The sequence below is a fragment of the Bubalus bubalis genome, chromosome 3 (assembly GCF_019923935.1).
Source record: "Bubalus bubalis isolate 160015118507 breed Murrah chromosome 3, NDDB_SH_1, whole genome shotgun sequence".
Classification (NCBI taxonomy): domain Eukaryota; kingdom Metazoa; phylum Chordata; class Mammalia; order Artiodactyla; family Bovidae; genus Bubalus; species Bubalus bubalis.
In genome coordinates, this window is record NC_059159.1 from 30,271,935 (window position 1) to 30,284,724 (window position 12,790).

At 41.6% G+C, this 12,790-nt stretch overlaps 1 protein-coding gene across 1 annotated transcript in view; it reads left to right on the forward strand.

Moving 5' to 3' along the window:
• Positions 1-8,015: 8,015 nt before the first annotated feature.
• Positions 8,016-12,790, forward strand: part of TEKT3 (tektin 3) — a 33,203-nt gene continuing 28,428 nt past the window's right edge. The window contains exon 1 of the mRNA XM_006079435.3: positions 8,016-8,143. The gene's annotated coding sequence lies outside the window, so the exon portion shown is untranslated. The remainder of the gene's footprint in view (positions 8,144-12,790) is intronic.

The following is a 12,790-nucleotide window of genomic DNA, read 5'->3' on the forward strand; positions in this document are numbered from 1 at the left end:
ACTTACTTAGAAGCTAATTTTTCTTAACTGATAAAGGGTCATCTAGATGAAAAATGGTGTATCGCTGCTTAAAAACCAGCCTACTCAGACCTATTAGTCTCTTTGCTTGTAACAGTCACATTTAAAAAATCATACAGTCTCTGAAGAATCTTTGCAAGAATATTATAAAATGGCTTCAGATCTTAAAACGTCAGATCTTTTGAGTAGCCTTGATATAGTCCTCTGCTTGTTCATACAGAGCATGAAGTATAATTGACAACCTAACCTTTACCATTGTATGACTTTGAACAACTTTAAATGGAAAGTTCCCCCACCCCAACTGTCCTGTTTGTGCCTTGGCTTCTTCCTTTAGATGGCCAGGACCTCCCCTCAGTTCAGTTCAGTTCAGTTCAGTCACTCTGTTGTGTCCGACTCTTTGCGACCCCATGAATTGCAGCATGCCAGGCCTCCCTGTCCATCACCAACTCCCGGAGTTCACTCAAACTCACGTCCATTGAGTCAGTGATGCCATCCAGCCATCTCATCCTCTGTCGTCCCCTTTTCCTCCTGCCCCCAATCCCTCCCAGCATCAGGGTATTTTCCAATAAGTCAACTCTTCCCATGAGGTGGCCAAAGTACTGGAGTTTCAGCTTTAGCATCAGTCCTTCCAATGAACACCCAGGACTGATCTCCTTTAGGATGGACTGGTTGGATCTCTTTGCAGTCCAAGCGACTCTCTAGAGTCTTGTCCAACACCACAGTTCAAAAGCATCAATTCTTCGGCACTCAGCTTTCTTCATAGTCCAACTCTCACATCCATACATGACCACTGGAAAAACCATAGCCTTGACTAGACGGACCTTTGTTGGCAAAGTAATGTCTCTGCTTTTCAATATGCTGTCTAGGTTGGTCATAACTTTTCTTCCAAGGAGTAAGCGTCTTTTAATTTCATGGCTGCAGTCACCATCTGCAGTGATTTTGGAACCCAAGAAAATAAAGTCTGTCACTGTTTCCAGTGTTTCCCTATCTATTTGCCATGAAGTGATGGGACCAGATGCCATGATCTTAGTTTTCTGAATGTTGAGCTTTAAGCCAACTTTTTCACTCTCCTCTTTCACTTTCATCAAGAGGCTTTTTAGTTCCTCTTCACCTTCTGCCATAAGGGTGGTGTCATCTGCATATCTGAGGTTCTTGATATTTCTCCCAGCAATCTTGATTCCAGCTTGTGCTTCTTCCAGCCCAGTGTTTCTCATGATGTACTCTGCATAGAAGTTACAGCACTTAAAATGAGTCATCTTTGTTGTTGATGATGATTAATTGATGATGTTGGCCTGCCAATAAATACCAGGACCTTCTACATGGAACTTTGAATTTTAGAGGCGTCCCAGATCATATAAGACTTTATGTTATGGAGATAAATAAACTGTCTAGCCATCTCAGCTGCTGATTAATACTCTATAATGCACGTCCCCTGATAACTCCAATCTGGGTTGCTTATCCCTAGAGTTTCATTTCTTTAGGGAGATGGGGAGGCAGCCCAACTGGCCCTGTTGAAGTGGTTGCCATTCCCCTTAGATGAGCTAAGTACCCTTAGCTTTTCCAGAACCACTTGTAAGTGAGCATCTGAATTTCAATCTGTTTTCTGGGAAGAGTTTCAACAGAGCGTAGGATTAATACTCTTCCTTTCAGGCCCATGAGGCATTATTAGCCCCATTCTATGGAGAGATACAACAGACCTGGGGTGTTTTTCAGGGTTTGCCCAAGACCACGTCATCAGTAAGAGTAGGGGAGAGAAGCTGATCCTTCTTTTTCCAAGCGCTCATTCATTCTCTCAAGAGACACACAGTGGTAAAGAATCTGTCTGCCAATGCAGGAGACACAGGAGAGGCGAGTTTGATCCCTGGGTCAGGAAGATCCTCTGGAGAAGGAAACGGCAACCCACTCCAGTATTCTTACCTGGGAAATCCAATGGACAGAGGAGCCCGGTGGGCTATACATAGTCCATGGAGTTGCAAAGAGTTGGACACACTTGGGTGTATGTGTGTGTGTATGTGTGCGCACACTCACACACCAAGCTTGATGGTGTGCTGAGGCTAGAAAGGAGAATATATGAGAAGGAATACAGCCATTGGATGTAGAGGAAAGACTGTGGGGTTTCGAGTTAGACAGACCTAGATTAGACTCTAAGACCTCTTGGCTAACATGACCTTGGTCAACTTATTTAACCTTGGTAAGTCCCTGCCAAAGGGGGATCATATCATCAATTTTATGGTGATCATATTTTATGATGAAGGTCATAGAGGATGTGTATGAAGCTGGCACAGAGGGAGTGCTTCCAAATGGTTCCTGTGATTAAGGAACCATTGAAGAATATTGTCCCTGTCCTCCCAGGGACATTGTCTGATGGGGAAGGCTATATGTGGAAACATACAACAATGAGATCACAGAGGATGGGAACATAATGAGTGAGGGACCTGCAGCGTCCACTGTTTTCTACTTGATCCTAAAGCAACGCAAAAATGTGACCCTGGGCATGTAACTTAGCCTCTAGGACACAGTTCCTCACTTGCTAAGCAAGGGAGTTGGAATATGATATCTAAGCTTGATGGAGTCAGTGTACCTTGGCTCTCTGGAAATATTCCCAACAAGGTGTGCCCTGCAATTTCATGTCATTGAAAACAGTCATTCAGTGAAAAAAGCTGATGGTAAAACACACCCCTATAGATAACCTAGTAACATAAGCAAAACATAACAGTGAAAACTGCTATTACCTTTCTGTTGTTGTAGAAGATAAAATTCTCAGTGAATGCATCACACACTCAAGTTGCCAATAAACCCTCCATAAAGTGCTTTTCTGTAAATATTAGTGTTATATTCTGTTCATGAAGGCCACTGGGATCCCATACCCAATTATAGATTAAGGAGCTCACAGTCCAGGGAAGTTCCAGTGGAGGGTTGGGACAGCTGGCTTTTCTGCATGCAGTGTGTCAAACCAGGCTGGACTCCTGGACCAGGGATGTAGACACAGATTCTGACCACTAGACATGGACCTTGAGCCCATGGAGACTGGGATAGTCGTGAGATCAGGGAGGAATCTGTGTAGAGGCCATGTGCATAGATCATTTATCCAAGGATTTGACAAGGCAAGGAAGGGCAGTATAGGTCAATAACTCAGAGAAGCAGGAACGCTCAGGGGCTTAATTCAGTACCAGCCATGGTTGCATTGTGTTGGAAGGTGGAAGGGAAGGTCCTGAGGGAGGAGGAGAAGTGAAAGATGCTAGAAATATTTCAGACATCTGAGTGGAGGGAGGCAGTGTGCTTCTGTGAAAAATCTTCTTTCTCATTGGATGAGGGCTTCCTTGTTGGCTCAGATGGTAAAGAATCTGCCCGCAATGCTGGAGACTCAGGTTTAATCCCTGAGTTGGGAAGATCCCCTGGAGGAGGGCATGGCAACCCATTCCAGTATTCTTGCCTGTAGAATTCCGTGGATGGAGGAGTCTGGTGGGCTGCAGCCCACGGGATTGCGAAGAGTTGGATACGACTGAGTGACAAACACTTTCACTTTTCTCTAATGATGAGGGTGTGAGTGAGAGAAAAGTGAGGTACGGAGGGTGATGAACAGGCCTTCATAGAGATGGAGGCTAAGCTTTTCATTTACCACTCGTCTTGGGCAAACAGGGGTGAAATGGGAGTTTTAGGACAATAGTCCTTCATGAATTAGGGAAAACTGAGTCAACAGATTTCAAATAGCATCAGATCTTAGACCAAACAGGAATGGCACTGATGTCCAGTAGCAGCAAATCTAAAGCAATGCACAACCTCAGGGTTTGAGAGGAGGAACAGAGGAGTAGGCCAAGGGCAAGCCAGCGTGGGGGTGGAGACAATGGTGGGGATCCAGAAGTGAAGATGGAGGGACCACATGTTGTTTCTGAAGTAGAGCTGGGAAGGGGCTGATAGCATCTTTTTTAAATTAAAAAATAAAAAATAATTTTTTTTTGGCCTTGCCATGTGTCAGGCAGGATCTCAGTTCCCCTAACTCCCAAGCTGTAGAAGGGTGGAATTTTAACCACTGGACCTCCAGGGATGTCTCTGGCTGATAGCATCTTTGAGAAAGAGTAAAGGGCTGAGTGATGGGAAGCCCCAGAGAGACAGGCGAGGAGGCTGGGTGGTTATGGGGCTGAGGGGATGAAACATAGCAGATAAGGAAGTCAGAGGTAGAGAGGGCCTCAAGCAGTGTGTTCCTTGAGCAAAGTTAAAAAACAGGCACGATCTGCTTTATTGCTTGTCCTCCATACCTTTGATGATCTCCTATTGCTAATCATCACACACATCCTTTCACTTAACCAAAAAAACAAAACAAAACACCTCCCGTGTGGCTGGACTAAGCCACACGCTGCAGACACAGGGATGAAAAGAAACAGATACATCCCTGAGTTTCTGGAGCTGCTGAGAAGAGTGAGATTGAATCACAGAATGCAGGTTGTTTAGGTTTATTCTCTTTATAAACAGAGAAAAATAAGCAGTTAGAAGGTGTCTATTGTAAAATAAAGCTAAAGAGTGAGATAACTAACCTCTTAATTCTGGCAAAGACTTGATAATCAAGGAACAATTTTTTGGAGGGACAGTTTCTAAGTTATTTTAGGAAATCATCCAGTTATTTCTGTGGAGATCAGAGTTGATCAATAATTAGGAAGTTTTAAATTTCAGTGACTCAAAGTATCATGCAAAAGACCAAATCTGCTATCATTTTTCATATTTATTTTAGAATCAGACATTGACTGATTTTGATATTCAATTAGCAATGATACCGGGCATTTTGTTGTATGCAGGCACAAAGGTTGAGTATCATCTGGAATGAGTTTGCAGGCAGTTAAGTCTGTTTCACGACTGCTGCAGGCCTTTTGGCTAGTGGCAATGACTTCATCCACAGCCTGAGGCATCAGAAAGGCCCATCCAGAATTCTGAGGATTAATACAAAATGCAACACACTGTGCATGGGAAAAGCAATAGAAAGGGTGCTTGTGCCTCCAGTCATATCCTACTCTGTAATACCATGTAGCCCGCCAGGCTCCTCTGCAAAGGAGAAAAGGAAAGATATACCCATTTGAATGCAGAGTTCCAAAGAATAACAAGGAGAGATAAGAAAGCCTTCTTCAGTGATCAGTGCAAAGAAATAGAGGAAAACAATAGAATGAGAAAGACTAGAGATCTCTTCAAGAAAATTAGAGATACCAAGGAGACATTTTATGCAAAGATGGGCACAATAAAGAACAGAAATGGTATGGAGCTAATGGAAGCAGAAGATATTAAGAAGAGGTGGCAAGAATACACAGAAGAACTATACAAAAAAGATTTTCACGACCCAGATAATCACGATGGTGTGATCACTGACCTAGAACCAGACATCCTGGAATGTAAAGTCCAGTGGACCTTAGGAAGCGTTGCTATGAACAAAGCTAGCGGAGGTGATGGAATTCCAGATAAGCTATTTCAAATCCTGAAAGATGATGCTGTGAAAGTGCTGCACTCAATATGCCAGCAAATTTGGAAAAGTCAGCAGTGGCCACAGGACTGGAAAAGGTCAGTTTTCATTCCAATCCTAAAGAAAGGCAATTCCAAAGAATGCTCAAACTACCACACAATTGCACTCATCTCACACAATAGTAAAGTAATGCTCAAAATTCTCCAAGCCAGGCTTTAATAGTACTTGAACCATGAACTTCCAGATGTTCAAGCTGGGTTTAGAAAAGGCAGAAGAACCAGACATCAAATTGCCAACCTCCTTTGGATTATTGAAAAAGCTAGAGAGTTCCAGAGAAGCATCTACTTCTGCTTTATTGACTATGCCAAAGCCTTTGACTGTGTGGATCACAATAAACTGTAGAAAATTCTTAAAGAGATGGGACTATCAGACCACCTGACCTGCCTTTTGAGAAATCTGTATGCAGGTCAGGAAACAAGTTAGAAGTGGACATGGACAACAGACTGGCTCTCAATAGGGAAAGGAGTATGTCAAGGCTGTATATTGTCACCTTGCTTATTTAACTTACATGCAGAGTACATCATGAGAAATGCCGGGCTGGATGAAACAAAGGCTGGAATCAAGATTGCCGGGAGAAATATCAATAACTTCAGATAAGCAGATGACACCACCCTTATGGCAGAAAGCGAAGAAGAACTAAAGAGCCTCTTGATGAAAGAGGAGAGTGAAAAAGTAAGCTTAAAGCTCAACATTCATAAAAGTAAGATCATGGCATCCAGTCCCCTCACTTCATGGCAAATAGATGAGAAAACAGTGGAAACAGTGACAGACTTTATTTTTGGGGCTCTAAAATCACTGCAGATAGTGACTGCAGCCATGAAATTAAAAGACGCTTACTCCTTGGAAGAAAAGTTATGACCAACCTAGACAGCATATTAAACAGCAGAGACATTGCTTTGCCAACAAAGGTCCATCTAGTCAAAGCTATGGTTTTTCCAGTGGTCATGTATGGATGTGAGAGTTGGACTATAAAGACAGCTGAGCTCCAAAGAAATGATGCCTTTGAACTGTGGTGTTGGAGAAGACTCTTCAGAGTCCCTTGGACTGCAAAGAGATCCAACCAGTCCATCATAAAGGAAATAAGTCCTGAATATTCATTGGAAGGACTGATGCTAAAGCTGAAACTCCAATATTTTGGGCACCTGATGTGAAGAACTGACTCATTTGAAAAGACCCTGATGCTGGGAAAGATTGAAGGCAGGAGGAGAAGGAGACAACAGAGGGATGGTTGGATGGCATCAACACCTCAAGGTACATGAGCTTGAGTAAACTCCGAGAGTTGGTGATGGACAGAGAGGCCTGGTGACTGAACTGACATGAACTGAGGCTCCTCTGTCCATGGGATTCTCCAGGCAAGATTACTGAAGTAGGTTGCCATTTCCTCCTTCAGGGGATCTTCCTGACCCAGGGATCGAACCTGAGTCTCCTGTGTGTCCTGCATTGGCAGGTGGATTCTTGATCACTGAGCCATCTGGGAAGCCCCAGTAAAAAGGGAGAAGTGAAAGTCATTTAGTCATGTCTGACTCTTTGCAACCCCATGGACTATACAGTCTATGGAATTCTCCAGGCCAGAATATTGGAGTGGGTAGCCTTTTCCTTCTCCAGGGGTACTTCCCAACCCAGGGATCGAACACAAGTCTCCTGCATTGCAGGCAGATTCTTTACCAGTTGAGCCACAAGGGAAGCCCAGTGAAAAGGGTAGATCAGGGTAATTGTTTTTTATGCCAGATATAGAAAGAGTTGCTGGTAAGGAATATGGGAAGGAAAAGACCCTGATGCTGGGAAAGATTGAAAGCAGGAGAAGAGGGCAGCAGAGGATGAGATGGTTGGATGGCCTCACCGACTCAATGGACATGAGTCTGGGTGTACTCCGGGAGTTGGTGATGGACAGGGAAGCCTGGCGTTCTGCGGTTCGTGGGGTCGCAAAGAGTGGGACACAACTGAGCGACTGAACTGAACTGAACTGAATATGGGAAAATAGGATGACGCTGGCAGGGCGCTGGTAAGGGTCTGGGAGCCTAGACTTGGTTTGTCCTTGCCTAAGTCAATGAACTTTACCAAGCTTGAGTATGTAATGGAAGGTGCATGGATGAACCCTGATGTAGGTAAGACACGTGGCCCAGACCTATCCAAACAGCGAGGATTCCTGTTTACAGAAGCTCCAAATCATTTCCTGAGAGTGAGGAAATGCGGAAAGCTCGCTGGATAATCCCTTCATGGAGCGAAGCAGGTGGAAATGTGGGTGCCTGTCAGCATTCCTAGAATGGACCACCAACATCTGGCGGGTAATCCCTCACCCCTTCACCCCTCCCGCCTCGAGGTCTCCAGGGAGCTGTGGTTACTACGCGTCAGAGCGTCCATGGCAACCATCACCAGCCCGCCGGGTTTCCCTCCTCCCTCCAGCTCCCACCACCCGCCTCTCTCTCTCCACCGGCCAATCGGCTGCCTCGGCATGCCCGCAGCGGCGGCCGTTGAGTGATCCGTGGCGCTGACGTCCCAGGCGGGATAGGCGGGGCCAGGGCGGGGCCGATCCTCCGAGCCTCAGCGGGTTGTAGGTGGTGGGGCTGCGACCCCTCCCGCTCACCGCCCGCTTCCCTGCCCCTCGTCCGGCACCCCTGACAGGTGAGTGGTCCCGTGGGCTCCTGACTGCCGCTGGGACGACCCCTACAGCGCCCCCGCCCCGATTCGCACTCCAACGTCTGGCCTCCTAATTCGGGGTGAAGTCTTGGAAACCCTGGAATTCTCACCTCCCCGTCCATCTTCACTTCTCTCCTCCCACCCTTCCAAATAAAAACTATACAAACCCACAGGCACCCTTACCCAGTCCCCCAAGCCTTCCTAATGCATATTTCTGATGCTTTTCAAGGATTGAGAAGTTATTTCTAAATGCAGAACCAGGAAGGGGCGTCAGAACCCTTACACCTGTTACCTGTGCGGTGCCCCAACCTTGGTCCTTGTTCTCCCGGATTCCTTACCCAGGTCTTCAGAATGCAGCCAAGGCGGGGGCTGGACAAGCAGTCACCTGGCCTGTCAAAGAGGTGCTGAAATTCAGATCATGGCAGTTGCTCACTGTCCATGGCCTTTTCTGTTTAGCTCTAGCTATGACGTGCTCACTTGTATTTTGACAGTTTACACCAAGTCCCTTTTTTCTCCCTGGATTCTTGTGTAGGTGTAGGTAAATAAACATTTTGCTGCTGCTGCTAAGTCGCTTCAGTCGTGTCCGACTCTGTGTGACCCCAGAGACGGCAGCCCACCAGGCTCCCCCGTCCCTGGGATTCTCCAGGCAAGAACACTGGAGTGGGTTGCCATTTCCTTCTCCAATGCATGAAAGTGAAAAGTGAAAGTGAAGTCGCTCAGTCGTTTAGAAATGGATAAAATTACTCATTTGGCTATTGTGAAAAAAGCAAGCAAATTGTTTGACTTATAGGCCAAGTGTTTTGATAAAATCTTCCTTTTCTTTTTAAAAGAAAATATTTCACAAAATAAAGTGTTCAAGCATGCATGTACGCCTTGTTTAAAAAAAATAAAACAAAAAACCAAACAGCTGTTACAGACATGGAAGAGGCCGCTTATGTGTCCCTTGGGAATTTCACGTCCTTTTTCTCTTTCCCCACCTACCAGAATATAGTGTTTATTTATACTCTGCATATTTTTATACTTTTACTCCTTAGGTATTTATCCAGAAACCAATATATAGTGTCCTTTTGAACAGTTATATAATGATACCATTCTATGCATGCTCTAGGTCATTGCTTTTAACTGTTGTGTGATAACTCTGGCATGAATTTACCACAAATTACGCATGCATACTCCTGTCGATGGACTTTCAGGCTCTTCCCTTTTAAAAACTACTAGAAACATATTCTTGTATATTCTGATTGTATACAAACTTGGGTTTTTGTATTTGTGTGTGTACATATAATATATATTGAATTTTCGTTTTTAGAGAATGCACATTTTCCATTTTAATAGATACTGGCCCATATGTAGTTCTTCAATGTGTAGTGATTTATACTCTCACGAGCAATGAAGAGAGTTTCTTATCAAGCTTTTATTTTAGAAGAAAGAGTTATTAAACTTTTCCTGCATTCTTATTTAATATATGCATAGGGAGAAATTACTTAAACATTGAAATATGATATAATTTCTTCAAGTCTGGTACTTATTAATGTGTTAAGGGCAGTGTTTTATTTCTGTTTCAGCTTGAAATTATAATTAAATACATATGGCCAAAGAAACAGAGGTTTTGTGTGATTCTTTCAAGCCTGTGCTGGGCACTGATCTGAGACAAGTGTGAAACAATTCATGGAAACTTTCTGTCCTTGTCATGCCTTCTGTAGACTATAATTTATAGGTTTTTATACATTAAAATATTTATGATCTTAAAGCTTTGCCTAAATGTGCTAATGTTTTTCTCCAACTTGAGGCCACTTTTTGGGTTTTAAATAGAGCGTTCGTGGACTTACAATCTCTGTGTGATTAATTATATTTTAGCATGTTAATATTTATAGAAGACTATTATAGCATTTTTCCAGTATGTAAATAACTATTGACCCCACCTTCAGTGAATACAGTCAAATACTGTATTTGACTTTGCAACAGGTCTTATTTGTTAAAATGCCTTTTGGTCATGACTAAAAGCAAAAAAAAAAAAAAAAACACAATTGCATGATTTAGGGGATGAATTTTTCCACAGCTATTTTCAGTCATCTTCCCAAAGAATTTGTTTAGTTTGCTTGCAAATATGAGATATTTATAGCATCAGTTAATGATCTTAGTATGTGCTGCTCATGGCCTCTTGGGAAGAGGCTGAGTTAGAATTTAGAAAATAATTTAAATATTGTGAAAGGCACATCACCCAAGTAAGTGATGGGCTTTTAAAAACTGATATTATTCCTTAAAACTTTGGTAGAATTTATCATTGGACCCATCTGGGCCTGAAGTTTTTTTTGAAGAAAGATTTTAAGTTACATATTCCATTTCTTTAATTCCTATATAGCTATTCAGGTTACCTTTTTCTTCCAGTTAATTTTGGTTGGTTGTGTTTTTAAAGAATTGTGTCTATTTCCTCTCTGTTGTCAAATTCCTTGGCATAAGGTTGTTAGTAATAGCACCTTATTAACTTTCTAATGTTTGCAAGGTCTTTAGTAGTATTCCCTCTTTCATTTCTGGTAGTACTTTGTCTTCTCCTTTTTAAAATCTGGATCAGTCTTGCAAGAGGTTTATCAATTTTACTGTTAAGATTTCATTGCTTTCCAAAAATTTGTTCATTTTCTATTTCATTGACTTTTATTATTTCTACTTTGGGTTTACTTTGCTTTCTTTTTTTTTTTTTTGCTAGCCATTACGATGAAAGTGTAGATCATTGATTTTAGCTCATTATTTTCTAGTATAAGCATTTGAAGCTAAAAGCCTCACTCAAAATACACTTAGCTGCATTTCATAAATTGGATATGGTCTGTTTTTTATTCTCATTCAGTTCAAAATATTTTCTAATTTCCTGTGTGATTTCTTCATTGACCCAAAAGGTATTTAGAAATGTGTTGTTTAGTTTCCTACTTTCTGAAGATTTTCCAAATACCTTTCTACTATTGATTTTTAGTTTAACTCTGATATGGTCAGAGAACATATCCTGTAGAGCTTTAATTTAATTACACTGTTGATACTTATTAGAAATTAAAATTGAGAAATTAAAAATACTAACTCTTTAAAAAATAATGACGAAAGCCTCTTAGTAGCATAAATAACACTTTCCATTGAAAAACCATGTTTTCTGAAACAAATTGAGTGAGAAGAGTGGTGTTGTTTTACATTTTTGGTAAAGTTTTAAAATTACTCTTATCTGGCTCTCATATCTATTTCTGTATTGTCTGTCATGATAGCACATATAATGTCACTTCTGGAAACCTCTAGTGTACGTTTGTGAGAGAACAAGAATGAAAAAGGCAAATTGCATCTGGGTGTTTTCTGTAAAAATAATTTTGACCTTGTCACCCCAGAGGAGGTCTGAGGCAAGCCTATGGTTTTCTGGATCATGTTTTGAGAACTGCTGCTCTAAAGTTTACAGTATGCATTTTTGACTTATTGCAGTTTATGTTTAAATAACATTATTCCATTTAATCATAAGACCTTACAGTAGTACTTTTCCATTTCAGCTCTCCCATCATTTGTGCTATTATTATCATACAACTTTTGTTCTTTTATAATAAACTTCACAGTATATTTTTTATTATTTTTACTTTAAACAACCATCTTCTAAAGAAATTTAAGAGTTAGAAAAGGGTTTTCTTTTTTTTTTTCTATTAGCACACATACTTAACATTTCTGACACTTCATTCCTTTGGGCAGATTCAAGTTTCCATCTGGTATAATCTCCTTTTGCTTGAAGAATTTCCTTTACCAAGTCTCTTACTGCAGTTCTGCTGCTGCTGAATTTTCTTGGCTTTTGCTCTTTTATTAAGAAAAACTTTTATTTTCAACTTCATCTTTGAAGAATACTTTCACTGGAATAGAATTCTAGGATTACAGTTTCTTCCAGTCCTTTAAAGAGGTTGTTTAATGGTCTTCTGGCTTGCAGAGCTTCTGAGAATTCTTCACTTAATTTTTTTCTTGCCTACCTAATGTGTTTTTTCCTCTGATTTAGAAGTTTTCTCCTTATTGTGGACTTTCAGCACTTTTATTAAGATGAGCCTTGAGGAGGTGATCATAGTGGTGGTGTGTGTGCACACACACAGGCATGTACTTATTATCCTCTTGGAGTGTGTGGAGCTCCTTAGACCTAGGGGTTTATAGTTTTCACCAAATTTGGGAAATTTGCTGCCATTATTTCTTTAGATATTTTGTCTCTTCTCCTCCTAATATGACATTCCGAGTGCATGATGTTAGACCACTTGATATTATACCATAGTTTACTGAGCCCCTTTTCATTTTTTTTTTTAGCTAATTAAAAAACTCTGTGATTTGGTTTGGTTAGATTTAAGCTCACTAATCTTTGCTTCTTTGTCTATTCTGCAATTAATCCAATCCAGTGAAATTGTGAAAATATATATTGTATGTTTTATCCTTAAAGTTTCTTTTTAAAAAAATTTATTTACTTTAATTGGAGGCTATTTACTTTACAATATTGTAGTGGTTTTTGTCATACATTGACATGAATCAGCCACAGGTGGACATGTGTTCCCCATCCTGAACCCCCCTCCCACCTCCCTCCCCATCCCATCCCTCTGGATCATCCCCATCCCCAGCCCCGAGCACCCTGTCTCATGCATT